A 13,777-nucleotide genomic window follows, 5' to 3' on the forward strand; every position below is an offset into this window, starting at 1 on the left:
CCTTTAAAGGTGCAATATGTAAAAATGTTCATGTAATATTCACCTTTTTTTTGCCAATGTGTGAACGGCTTGTAATGCAACTTAAAAAATGAGCCCTTCCCGGACTTCCTAGGTTGCCTATTAAAGCCTGTAGACTGATTTTCATGCACGCTTCTGAGAGCCTTGCCTCAGACAGTAATAGCTTCTCTTCTGCTATTCAACAGCGACAACAAACTGCAACACTAGGTAACGTTATCTTAGAGATGGAATCCAGCAAACATCCGGCTCCCAACACCGACTCCTACACAAATTCTGAGTAAGCCAGAAAAAAAAAAAAAACATTTATCTACTGAATCCCATCTGGTTAAGCGGAAACGTGATCATGGTCGAGCGAAAACTAGAGTGAACATCAGCAGGGCATTTGATTCCTGGAGGGACCTTCGTTTGTTTTTGGGGATCAAAACCGACCCTGAATTGGCTTTCCTCTTATTGGACAGGTAAGCTTACATAACTGCAAAGCATGTGAAATATAGTGCCATAAGGACTGATCTGTGTAATTTTAGCTAACTTGATCTTGCCTGCACAGTAACTGTCATAAACAATGTTAATCTGTAATTATTCAGCAAGGTAAAATACAATAACACATGAAATGAATGCTAGACAATGTTCAAGATAATACAAAAAGACCCATTCATTAGTGTAACGTAACTCGGTTATACAGAAAATACGTATATACAATCTATTATTATAAAACAATAGCGCATCGATATATCAAAATGACAGTTGTGGTGGAATTACATCAATTAATACTGAATTGTGTCAACATATTTATAATGTACAGTCTATTTTATAAACAGCTACTGTCATCATCCACCAAATTTAGCTAACAGCTATTGATAAAGCTGGCTAGCTAGCTGACGCCGACATAGGCTATCGTATAAATGCAGTCAATGTATCATGCAAAGAAAAGCAATTACTTCAAACTACAGTCTCGCATAGTCAGACCTATAACCACACTTTGTTTTAGCCCTGTTCCAGCACTGGAGAATCAAATATAATATAGTCTAAAAGTTTGTAGTAAAACAATCATAACTGTGTAATTTTAATTATGCTACATCATCTGTCAGCATGATGCCGGTGAATCACGTTGTCTATAGATACGTTACGTCATTGTTTTGGCCGATGCTCGCGTCCCTATGGAGTGTGTGCACGAGTGCGAGCACGAGCAACAGGTAGCTGGCTGCAGTTCACTTAACGGCCAGAGGTGTCATTAATAACAAGGGTTTCTGAATCTTACATACTGCATCTTTAACTTTATGCAAATGACAAGCTACATTCGGGAGCAACTACCAATAAGAGTGAACACAGTGGAGCTCACGTCATCTGTCTCCAGGCAGTGAGGGTGCGAGATACTGTTGCTCGTCATTTGCAAAGTTAAACTTTTCTCAATTTTGCCTTGTCGCTCACCACAACAACCTCTGTCGCCAATGGTCACTGTCGCTCTTGTCACCGGAAGTCGCTCTGCTCTCATTGAAAATTAATGGGATCGTGTCGGGGGCTAAAGACAACTGTCTAGCACATGTTTGCATAAACCAAAAATAAATAAAGGAAAATCACGCAGACAGTGTTGTGTTATTTATTACGTATAAATCGCTTTGACACTGTGGATAAAAAGCAAAATTAATATATGCAAATAAAATTACTTTCTCCCAAAGAGCACCTCAGCCCAGGAGGGCAAAGGGGAAGTGGCTAGTGTCACTGTACCCACCCCCCTGTGCACATCCCTGGACAAAACCTCCCTTTGGGAAATTTTTTGGTATGTCCTCATTTGGAAAAACAATGTGTGTGTGTGTGTTTGTGCGTGTGCGTGCATGTGTACTGTATCAGTCTGGAAAGATTTACCATTTCTAAAGTTCTTGAACTCCATCGAATGAATCAGTGAAAGCTATTACCTCCAAATGGATAAGTCTTGGCAAACATTTCCAGAATTCTCAAGGAGAATGTCTGACCATCTGTTTACGAGCTGTAATCGAGTTATGCAACAGGTCGGAATGTTCCAAAACCCAAGTGTACATTTGGATGGCTGAAAAGAATCAAAGTTAACGTTTTGGAGATGCCTAGTTACTTTGAATCCAATAGATATGATGTGTCAGGACCTGAAAAGAGCAGTTCATGCTCAAAGACCTACCGACCAGTCAGAATTAAGACAGTCCTGCAAACAAGAATGGGCCAAGATCCTACATAGAGAAGTCTATAGGCTCATATCAAATTATAGGTGGTGTTTAGCTGAAGTTATTGCTGCTAAATGTTGTGCAACCAGATAAGAAGGTGGGTTATATTTGTCTAGGTTAACTAATTCCACTAAAATAATCAAATAAACATTAAAACCTCATATTCTTTTTGTGCAATAATACATTTTCAACCATTTAGTACTCCAAACAGGCGATAATAATATCACGAAGAGGGCAAAAACATTTTATGTGGGAGTCACGTGAGGCCATGCGAGGTTCGTAAGTGTGAACTACGAGCTCTGTGCACTTTGCTAGTTTTAATACTTTTTATGTCATAAACCGGTGAGATTCGATACACCCTGTTTCATAACCGTTATAGGAAGACAATATGTCAAAGAATTCAAAATCCTCAGGCTCTGGAGATATTAAAAGACACTTACATGCTCAAGCTGACACCCCCGAGCAGCAGGCCGTGAGCCAGGGAGCGGATTTTGCTGGAGAAGTGAGGACTTCTGTACTCTGGCCTGCAGGGTGGACTTTAATGAAGTCACCCTCAAGGACATTTTCCGGGTGAGATTGAATGAGCCAATCACTTCCCTGATGCCTGGCGGTCGCAGTCCCCTCAATCTGGCTCAGTATATCGACCTTGCCCTGCAGATAAGTGGTTCTACGTTCACTGTGGGGGAGGTGGATGCCGAGCCGGAGTTCCATATCATGGCCACCAAACCAGAGTCCCACGTCATGGCCGCCAAGCCCGAGTCCCACGTCATGGTCGCTGAGCCAGGGTCCCTCGTCATGGTCGCAGAGCTTGCGCCACCTTCTGCCCCGCATCCTGAGTCTGCTCCATGCCATGTCAGAGCCACGCCTCAGCCTGCTCCATACCATGTCACAGCCACGCCAGAGTCAGCTCCATGCCATGTCACAGCCACGCCAGAGTCAGCTCCATGCCATGTCACAGCCACACCAGAGTCTTCTCCATGCCATGTCACAGCCACGCCTGAGTCTGCTCCATGCCATGTCACAGCCACGCCTGAGCCTGCTCCATGCCATGTCACAGCCACGCCTGAGCCTGCTCCATGCCATGTCACAACCACGCCTAAGTCTGCTCCATGCCATGTCACCGCCACACCTGAGTCTGCTCCATGCCATGTCACGCCTCAGCCTGCACCATGCCATGTCACAGCCACGCCTGAGTCTGCTCCATGCCAAGTCATGCCTCGGCCTGCTCCATGCCATGTCACAGCCATGCATCAACCTGCTCCATGCCATGTCACAGCAACGCCTCATCCTGCTCTATGCCATGTCACAGCAACGCCTCAGCCTGCTCTATGCCATGTTACAGCAATGCCTCAGCCCATTCGTCTTGGCAAAATGCCTCCAGGTCATGCAAAGTCTTTGATCGTCTTGCATGAACCGCACGTTTGAGATCTCCCCAGAGTGGCTCGATGATATTAAGGTCAGGAGACTGTGATGGCCACTCCAGAACCTTCACCTTTTTCTGCTGTAACCACTGGAGGGTCAACTTGGCCTTGTACTTAGGGTCATTGTCGTGCTGGAAAGTCCAAGGGTGACCCATGCGCAGCTTTCGTGCAGAAGAATGCAAATTGTTTGCCAGTATTTTCTGAAAACATGCTGCATTCATCTTGCCATCAATTTTCGCAAGATTCCCCATGCCTTTAAAGCTCACACACCCCCAAAACATCAGTGAGCCACTACCATGCTTCACAGTGGGGATTGTATTCTTTTCACTGTAGGCCTTGTTGACCCCTCTCCATACATAGCGCTTATGGTTATGACTATAAAGCTCTATTTTGGTCTCATCACTCCAAATTACAGTGTGCCAGATGCTGTGAGGCGTGTCAAGGTGTTGTCGGGCATATTGTAACCGGGCTTTTTTGTAGCAATGGCGCAGTAAAGGCTTCTTTCCGGCAGCTCGACCATGCAGCTAATTTTTAGTATCATCGTATTTTGCTCCTTGAAACAACCACACCGTCTTTTTCCAGAGCAGCCTGTATTTCTCCTGAGGTTACCTGTGGGTTTTTCTTTGTATCCCAAACAATTCTTTTGGCAGTTGTGTCTGAAATCTTTCTTGGTCTACCTGACCTTGGCTTGGTATCAAGAGATCCCTGAATTTTCCACTTCTTAATAAGTGATTGAACAGTACTGACTGGCATTCTCAAGGCTTTGAGTATCTTTTGATATCCTTTTCCATCTTTATAAAGTTCCATTACCTTGTTACACAGGTCTTTTGATAGTTCTTTTCTGCTCCACATGGCTCAGTATCTAGCCTGCTCAGTGCATCCACGTGAGAGCTAACAAACTCATTGACTATTTATACACAGGCACTAATTGCAATTTAAAAAGCCACAGGTGTGGGAAATTAACCTTTAATTGCCATTTAAACCTGTGTGTGTCACCTTGTGTGTTTGTAACAAGGCCAAATATTCAAGGGTATGTAAACTTTTGATCAGGGACATTTGGGTGATTTCTGTTATCATTATGATTTAAAAAGGAGTCAAACAACTATGTGATGATAAATGGCTTCATATGATCACTATCCTTAAATAAAAGAAAAGTGTTTTTGCATGATCAGTCATATTTTCAAAATCAATGCCAAAATTTCACAATTTCTGCAAGGGTATGCAAACTTTTGAGCACAACTGTATTTATACCCTCAAGTTTGCCATTGTCTCTTGTCAGGTATTGTGTTTATGTAACGTTGTTTAGCTAAGTCAAGTCAAGTCAAGTTCATGTTTATGTTTTGTTCACATTTGGTTTACGTTTTTTGGATTTCACGATTGATAATAAACACATCACACATCATCGTCTTCATCGTCTGTCATTGCCTTGCCAGCCATCATTACAATGGGATTATCTTTTTAAGATTTTGGAAATGTACGGGTTTGGGAATACTTTTATTGGTTGGATTAAGTTACTATATAGACACCCAGTAGTGGCGGTACAAACGAATGAATTAATTTCAGATTATTTTACTTTGGATAGGGGCACCCGGCAGGGTTGCCCTCTTTCCGCATTATTTTGTCTTGCCCTGGAACCATTAGCAGCTGCGATAAGAAAGGAGGATGATTTTCCAGGGGGGGTGGTGGGAGGTGTGGTGCATAAGCTTTTGCTTTACGCAGATATTTTATTATTCGTCTCCGACCCTACTAGATCTATGCCTTGCCTCCACAGAATTATTAATTCCTTTTCTAAGTTCTCAGGATACAGAATTAATTGATCTAATTCCGAAGCTTTGGCTCTAACTGCGTACTGCCCGGTAATGGCTTTTCAGCCGGGTGCCTTCCAGTGGCCCAAACAGGGCATTAAGTATTTGGGTATTTTATTCCCAGCAAATTTGTGTGATTTAGTTAGTTAATTTTGTCCCTTTAATAAAAAGGTTTTCGAGCGATGTGGGCAGGTGGGCTTCATTACATTTATCTATGATTGGGAAGGTTAATGTTATTAAAATGAATTGTATTTCAAAATTCAACAACCTGCTACAGTCTCTCCCTATAGATGTCCCCCTTTCTTATTTCAAGCAATTTGATAGCATAGTGAACTCCTTCATTTGAAATGGTAAACATCCCAGATTACATTTCAGAAAGTTGCACAGACCGATTGACAAAGGTGGGCAATCCTACCCAAGATTTAGTTTTATTATTATGCAATCGGTCTCATACATTTGGCTCACTGGTCGCTTCCACCTGAAAGAGCCCCTCCCTGGTTTTGTATGGAAAAGGAAGCTCTTGCCCCTATTTCGCCATTGAAAAGCCTTTCTATCAAACTAACCGGAGAAGTTAAGTTACACCCCATTATCTTGCATTTTCACATGGTATGGTGTCCAGAGTGTTTAATTTGGACATTTATTTAAATGTTGCCTCGAGCATATGGCTGAACCCTAAATTATGTATTAATAAGTCCAATTTCTGCTGGTCAGAGTGGATTGTGAGGGAGGTTAATACACTCGGTGACCTGTATGAGAGTGGAGTGATGAGATCTTTTGAAGATTTGGTTCAACATTTTGGGATTCCCAGATCTCCGTTTTTTAGGTATTTACAGCTGCGCCACCTGCTCTGTACTATTTTTGGGTGTAGCATACACCCCCCTAAAGTGGCAGATACTCTGGGAGTGGTGATTACTGCTTTTGGAAAAGGTCATGAGCCATCAGTGTATTACTCGCTGTTAATTCAGAGTCTGGGGGACGGAGCTTTAACTTCTATCAAGAGATTATGGGAGAAAGATTTAAACTTGGTATTGGAGGAGAGAGTGTGGGCTAGGATTCTAAAAAACGTCAAGTCTGCATCTGGAGATGCAAGACGCCTTATGCAATTCAAGATTTTACATCGATTCTATTGGACCCCCTCTAGATTGTATAGGCTTGGTCTTAAAGACACACACCTGCTGGTGATGCCAATCAGAAAATGGAGACACAACCCATGTTTTTTGGTGGTGTGTTAAGATCCAAGAATTTTGGTTGAAGTTTCAAAGTTTTATGTGACATATTGGGCGCTTGGATTTACTTTTGCCCCAGACTCTGTGTTTTGGGCGATGGGGCAGTCATCGATGTGGGGAACAAACACATAAAAAACTGGGTTCTGACCAGTATTTAAAACAAATTATTTTAAGGGGATGGAGGTCGGCTGGAGTGCCCCCATTTCAGGAGTGGTGCACGGAGATGGGGAATGTTTGTTGAGGGTCAGAGTGGGGTTGGGGTTTGGCAAGGGGAGGGGTGATAGTGGGGGTTAAATGTATATATGTTTTGCTTTTCTTTATTTAGTGTATGAATCAATAAAAATGTTAATCACAAAAAAACAAAAAAACAAAAACAAATGTATGTACCATCTGTTATGACAATTCCAAGATTTATTAGGTAGGTATATATATATATATATATATATATATATATATATATATATATATATATATATATGTGTGTGTAAATGTGGTCAAAGTTTTTTGTAAAAGTTACTAATTTGTTTTTATGAAAACCCTGCACTGAGTTCTCTCATTTGCAAGAACACATTTACTTCTAATCTGTGTTTTTGCTAAAATATTAAAAATATTCTCCTCATCAACTGCAAACATTTGGACATACAATATATCTCACTAACCTTTGAAGAAATAGTTGAAAGGACAAACAAAGGAGTTATTAAAAAGTTTCTTTCTTTAGGTTTCTCATGTAAAAATGATTAGCTTATGAGATGTGGTTATACAGCCCATTATGCTGTGCTGATTGAACTTTTGTAATAAAGTGCCAGTGTGCAAAGCTTTGTGGTTGTGGTTGCACGGATGGAGCAAATTCTACTGAAAACATAATTTCCTGCTTGTTTTCAGAAGATTGCAGAGGAAAACATTTTGCCATGCAATTACAGTCTACATGTAAAATGCATGCTACTAATAGATTATAAAAATGTTGTCACACATTATCATGTATCATTAAAATCAATGGAATTTTTGTGGAACTTTTCTTTTGGGGGGGGGGGAGTATTTTTTGGAGAGAAAGCCTTTAAAGGTGCACTCAGTATTTATTTATTTATTTATTTATTTAATTTTCATTTAAAAAGTTTTACTTCTAAAGAAATCAATAGTAAATTTTAAACGTTTGTTTAAAATCATGACCACTGATGTAAGATGAAGAGTTCAGTCATATCAATAACCTTATAAAAGCTGTTTCATTCTACATGGAGAGGGTCCACACATGGGGGCTGCCATGTTAGCATCACATGACCAGCTGATACTCGCTTAATCTCAGTTACTGTCCTGTTATTGAACACTTTTACTCATTAATTAATTTAATCATGCCCTACTTTGCAAAGTGAATTTCTATAATGGCCTCTGAAACTGAAAACTAGCGTTTGAATGATACTGCATCCAGGCCACTAAGTGTCAGTGTAAGCCATACATTGTGTACCTTTAAAGATGGCAACATATCATAATTAAAGCCATAAGCTTTAAAAAGCATGCTTAGTTGTCAGACTATTATGTCAAAGCACAAGTGTCCTGTATCATATTGTAATAGTCTAAGAATAACTGACATCCAATAACACCATTGTATCCCTGTGCAAGTCCCTGGAGAAAGCTCCTGCAATTACTGCACAAGGCAAGTCTCTGCTAAAGGCAAGTAACTCAAGAAAGTAATGCAAGTGCATCTCTAATGTAAAAATATAAATATGTCATCATAATTAATTCCATCAAATAATCCAAAATGCATTATAAAACCTCCTCTGAACCTTCAATATACTGTACATTACATGGCTAAAAGTGAGGGCCGGCCCGTCCTACAGGAGATACTGGCAGCCACCTTGGACCCGACATGCCTGAGGGGGAACTAGTCATACGATTAAGAAATATTGATGACTTTTATTTTGAATTTCTCTGCAGTTCAGTGGTTTCTGTTGCACACTCACTGAGGAGAGCATGCAACAGATATATTCTGTCCACCTTATTTTGCAACATGGGAGTAAACAGTGGCTACATTTCCAGCGAATGTGAGAAAATTCCTATGGCATTGACCGCAGTGTAAATAACAAAAGGTTATAATAATAGCGATCTGGGCTTATAAACTATCACACAACCACAGGATGTACAGCAGAATTTTGTGCCAATGTCATATCATTTTTTAACATCAGCAATTATAGTAAAAGAGTAAGTAAATCATTCACTTGTTGCTGTGTGTTGTTTTATCGAGACGGTAATAAAATCTGTTTCTTTCTTTAACAAGATCGTGACGATGCAGTCTTTCTTGTCTCCATGTAAACCTCCATTTATATGTACCTGCATAACCTCCGATGATGCCTTTATTTATTTCCAAAGGTGATGTTTCATAAGCCATGCTGAATGCCTGATCTGAGTGTCTGTTTACTATACACTGTTAAGAAAGAGAGAATGCTCGCTGAAATGAATGGAGAGTAAAATAAGTTTATTATTTTGCCAGATTTGGTGCAAAGAAAGTTGAAGCAGCATTTTCCCGGCATCTTCTCTCTGCTGGTTGTGTAAAGTTTGTGGAGGCATGTCAAGACCGTGCCCAGAACTGTCCGTGTCAGCCCCTGATTTCATTCATTCTGCCTGTGCAACAGTGTGTGATTAAATGATGGCAAAATGCGATAAACGGTAAAGCTATATGTGCTCAAAACCAATGAGTTTATGAAAATCGTAATTAATGATAATAATATGTCGACATTTATTGTCAGCCTGTAATATAAAGCAGTAAAATGTAGTATTTTTGTATAGCTTAAATAGCTGTAAGTGGCTTATACCGGAAGTGGTCCACATTCATGGTTGATAATGGCGGCGCCCTAGTTTCAACATGATCACATGGGAAGTTGGCATGATGTTTCCGATAGTTTCGGTACCCTAGGATTGTATACCGACACGCTGATATGCAGCATTCTTATCAGACATGTTTGCAGTGGTTTCAATGTGTTTACCTTTCCACCTGGCACGATTGTTGCATCAGCTGCGTGGGAGACTAGGGTTCAAAGTCAGGTGGTAACCACGTTTGAATAATTAATGACGAGCATGATTCTGAGGTTTCACTTTTCCCTCTAACATTACTTTTTTACTCCACTAATGGTTAAGTTAAGTTTAGGTTTGGGTTTGGGTTGGGGGATAGAATCTATAAATATATGCTTTTCTCTTCATTGTATAACGTCCTGTAAAGCTGAAAACAACTTGCTTCACTACTAGCTTTTGGTGACCTCTCCTGGACATAAATAGGGCTCACACGTGCCCATATGCCCTACAACACTTACCGCTTTGGCCACTGGGGGCAGTGTTTCGAAATTTCAGTCAACCTATACCGATTTTGACGAAAGAAAAGTCGATCTACTCTTTCCGATTTCACTGTGAGATCAGGCTGCTAGTTTTGCTGAAAAATAAGGTGGATACAGAGATACTATATCAACCTCCGTGCTTTTACCATTGTAGAGAGTGTAAAACGGTCAACTTGGATCACGTGAGTCTTCTCTGGCCAATCATATAACAGCTGACATCAATGGAGATTTCAGATATGTCTATATTACTTAACATATTTTGGGAATGTAATGTTTGTGGAATATGTTTCAGTGAGCATGGAAAAAGAGTGTGCTTTTGCTGCAGTAAATTTCGGCATGAGAGTCTTAATCTATTTACATATATATATGTATATGTGATTTTATATCAGCATCATTGGGCACACACAGCAGTCATAATAGTCATTACAATAATATAATTACATATATAGTGTATTAATCGTTACAGTCTAATTTAATAGTTGAATCCTAAAAGCTGAAGGAAAAAACAGACATAGATCAATTTATTTTTGTTTTTATTAGATAATATACAATATTGTACAAAATGTATCATACTTTAATACTAAACACTTATTTTAATTCATCGATGCAGTTTTTTTGAGCTGGAGACAGTAAATAAAAGAATCTCCGTAGGCTGGTGTTAATGCTGTAAATGAGGCCTACCTGTCGCTTCATTCTCTACTCTGATATCTCTTATAAAACAGCAATTTTATCATAGTAAACTCCACACATAGTTTCTCTCAGAAGGTTGGTTTAGTGTGAAACATGTTGAAGATTAGTGGACAGGCGGTCAGTTCAATAAGTGGTGGGCTGTTTCCTCACAAAAGCAGTTTATTCAGCACACTGAAGTGTCTCCTCCATGGACATCCATTAAAAAAACGGTCTCTTGTCTCCTCGCCAGTGTACCACTGCATTATGCATTTTAATGCTAACCTTGTAGACTCCCCTTTTGAAAAACTCTATCATGCAACACGCATGGACCTGATCATTTAACATAAAATCACAATGACGGTGAAAACTAAAAACAACATAATTACGTATAAAATGAGCTCTGAATAATCACTAAAAGACAAATAACTAAAAGTTACAACAAATAAAATAGCAGTATATCTAAAATCTAAGCAGCTACATCTGCATAATTTATTCATGACGCAAAGCATTACGCGGAACTTTAGCGCGGCTTCTTTTCACAGTATTATTAGACACAGATCACACACACCTTGCTGATTAGTGCGCATGCCTGACAGAAACACAGGAAATAAGTTATGAAAAACAGCAGAAACAGTGCTTGACAAATCATTAGGATTTTTCACATGTTCTCAAGAATAACATATTTTAATGTTACCATTAGTTAACTATATTAGTTAGCATGAACTAACAATGAATAATACTTAATAATCTTAATTAATGTTCATTTCTACATATACTAGTCCAATTTAGCATTAAAATGTGTATAAGTTAACATTAGTCAATACAATATGAACTAACATGAACAAACAATAAACAATTGTATTTTTATAAAATGATATTAGCCAAAATTAACAAATGCTGGAAAATTGTATTATACATTGTTAATGATACCTAATGCAAACCATATTGTAAAATGTTACCCAGTAATTACCATACTTGCAGTTTCCATGACCTCATATTAATTGAGACACTGGTTTATTTGTACTTCTAGAAGAAGGTTTAAAGGTGATCAAAATAAGGCGATAAAATGGTGACTTGTCACAGCACCTAAAATACACATATTCCTTTATGCTGCATGTACATTGTAACCTAACATCTTCATGTTGGGGAAAAAAAAAACTATTGGACACGTTATTTGTCATCTGCCGAACTATACAGTATAGTGCTTCTTTTTTAGTGCTTTTTATTAAAAAAAAATAATAATAAAAAAAATCTGCTCATTACGTTTGCAGATGTTCTATGGATGTTTTAAAGTTATGAAAATGTTCACACCCGGGGGCCCATTTTCATGATTTCTGGCCCTGCTAAAAGTATGTGGACATGCCCTTCTAAATTACATGTTTGGCTATTACAGCAATTCCAGGAAAAATAAATATTAATGTTACAACATGCAATGACATTCAAGAGAATTCTGTGCTTCCAACTTTTTGGCAACAGTTTGGGGAAGGGCTGTTCTGTGCATTGTCCATAAAGAAATTATTGAATTTAGTCCAGAAGAACTTGTCTGACCTGCACAAAGCCCAGACCTGACCCCTACTGAACACATTTGGGATGAATTGAAACAGTAACAATGAGCCAGGCCCCATTGTTCAACATCAGGTATTCTTCTCAAATCAGTGTCAATAAACAGCTAGTTCCCATTGTGACAACAATGTGATAGTGTAACAATATGCTCTGCTAAAAGGATCAACATGTGTTAAATTAATTGTGTCTTTATTTACATTACATGAATGTACCCTTTGTTAAGGGTCTATAAAAGGGTTCATTAATGTCTACAGTAATAAGTCATTTACAAATGCATTATAAATCATTGAAATGCAGATATAACAATATGCGTAAAAATGGCAACTTTCATGAAAAATTTCCCAAATAGTTCGCATTTTAACTTACATGTTATAAATGCTTAATAAATACTGTTATTCTTACTTTAAATTAATCACAATTATAAAATGCCCTAATTCATGATTTTATGTCACAATGCAGCAAAAATAGACTATTATAATGAGATTAAATGGAGAGATTATATGATTTTTGCAATTTCAAAATAACTGATATTCTTGTTGCTGTTCTGCTGCTGTCCATTAGGCATCGTCGTCTAGTTGCCATAAAATTGTTGCAGGAATAACATAAAGGTTTAAAAAAAGAGTGCTCATTAGTCTAACACTGCTAATGTCATTTGAGATAGCCAATCAAATTGATGAAGGTGGGAAAGTTTAATAAATTAAGCGGGAACCTCATGGATTATTTATGTTCTGGCGCCACACATCAGCAAGATGTTCAGGTTAAGAGGGTTAGTGTCATGTAAGATTTAAGTATCTAACTAAACATGATATGTTTGCCCACTGTTTTATGATTGAAATGGTGTACTGACCAACATTAATTTCCAAGGGTGTAAACTATTCACCATTTGGCGAAATTTGCCGGTTTGAATTGAAAGTATGTAATGTACAGTACGTGATTCGGATGTCATTCATAATTGTGAATGTGAAAACATTAACGGAGCAGTTTGCAGCATATCAGGTTTAAGATAAAGAGCGAATGTGTGTACATTGTAAAGAAATTGAATAAATGTGGTAACCTGGCAGGCTTTTGAAGGAGCTTTTTAGAAAATTCACTTAACATTGTCTAAGAAAATAATCTATAAAACACAAAGTAGAGCATTTTCACCCTCAGAATATTAGACCTGTGACTTGTGGCTTCAATTTAGTTTTTAGGTTGTTGCAGAGACAGTGTCATATATTTTTAATGCAAATATTATTAGGTAATAATTTACAATCAGTTTAAGATTTTCAAAAGAATTTCTTTATGTCTTTAATTAAATCTGAATTTTGAACAGCATCTCATAAGAGTCTTCTTTTATAAGTTTTATTTTGAGGATGTCCTTCTCAGGTATGTGCTCAAACAATGATCCACCAGTTAAAGGAGTAGTTCACCTAAAAATAGAAAATGTACTTTTACTCACTCATTTACTCACCCTTATGTTCATAAGGTTGCTCATAAACATATGCTGTTACTTTTTCAATATGAACTTTTTCAATACTTCCATACAATGTGTTTTTGAAAGGAAACGAGCAGCGTTAGGATTCT

The sequence above is a fragment of the Myxocyprinus asiaticus genome, chromosome 21, assembly GCF_019703515.2.
Source record: "Myxocyprinus asiaticus isolate MX2 ecotype Aquarium Trade chromosome 21, UBuf_Myxa_2, whole genome shotgun sequence".
Classification (NCBI taxonomy): domain Eukaryota; kingdom Metazoa; phylum Chordata; class Actinopteri; order Cypriniformes; family Catostomidae; genus Myxocyprinus; species Myxocyprinus asiaticus.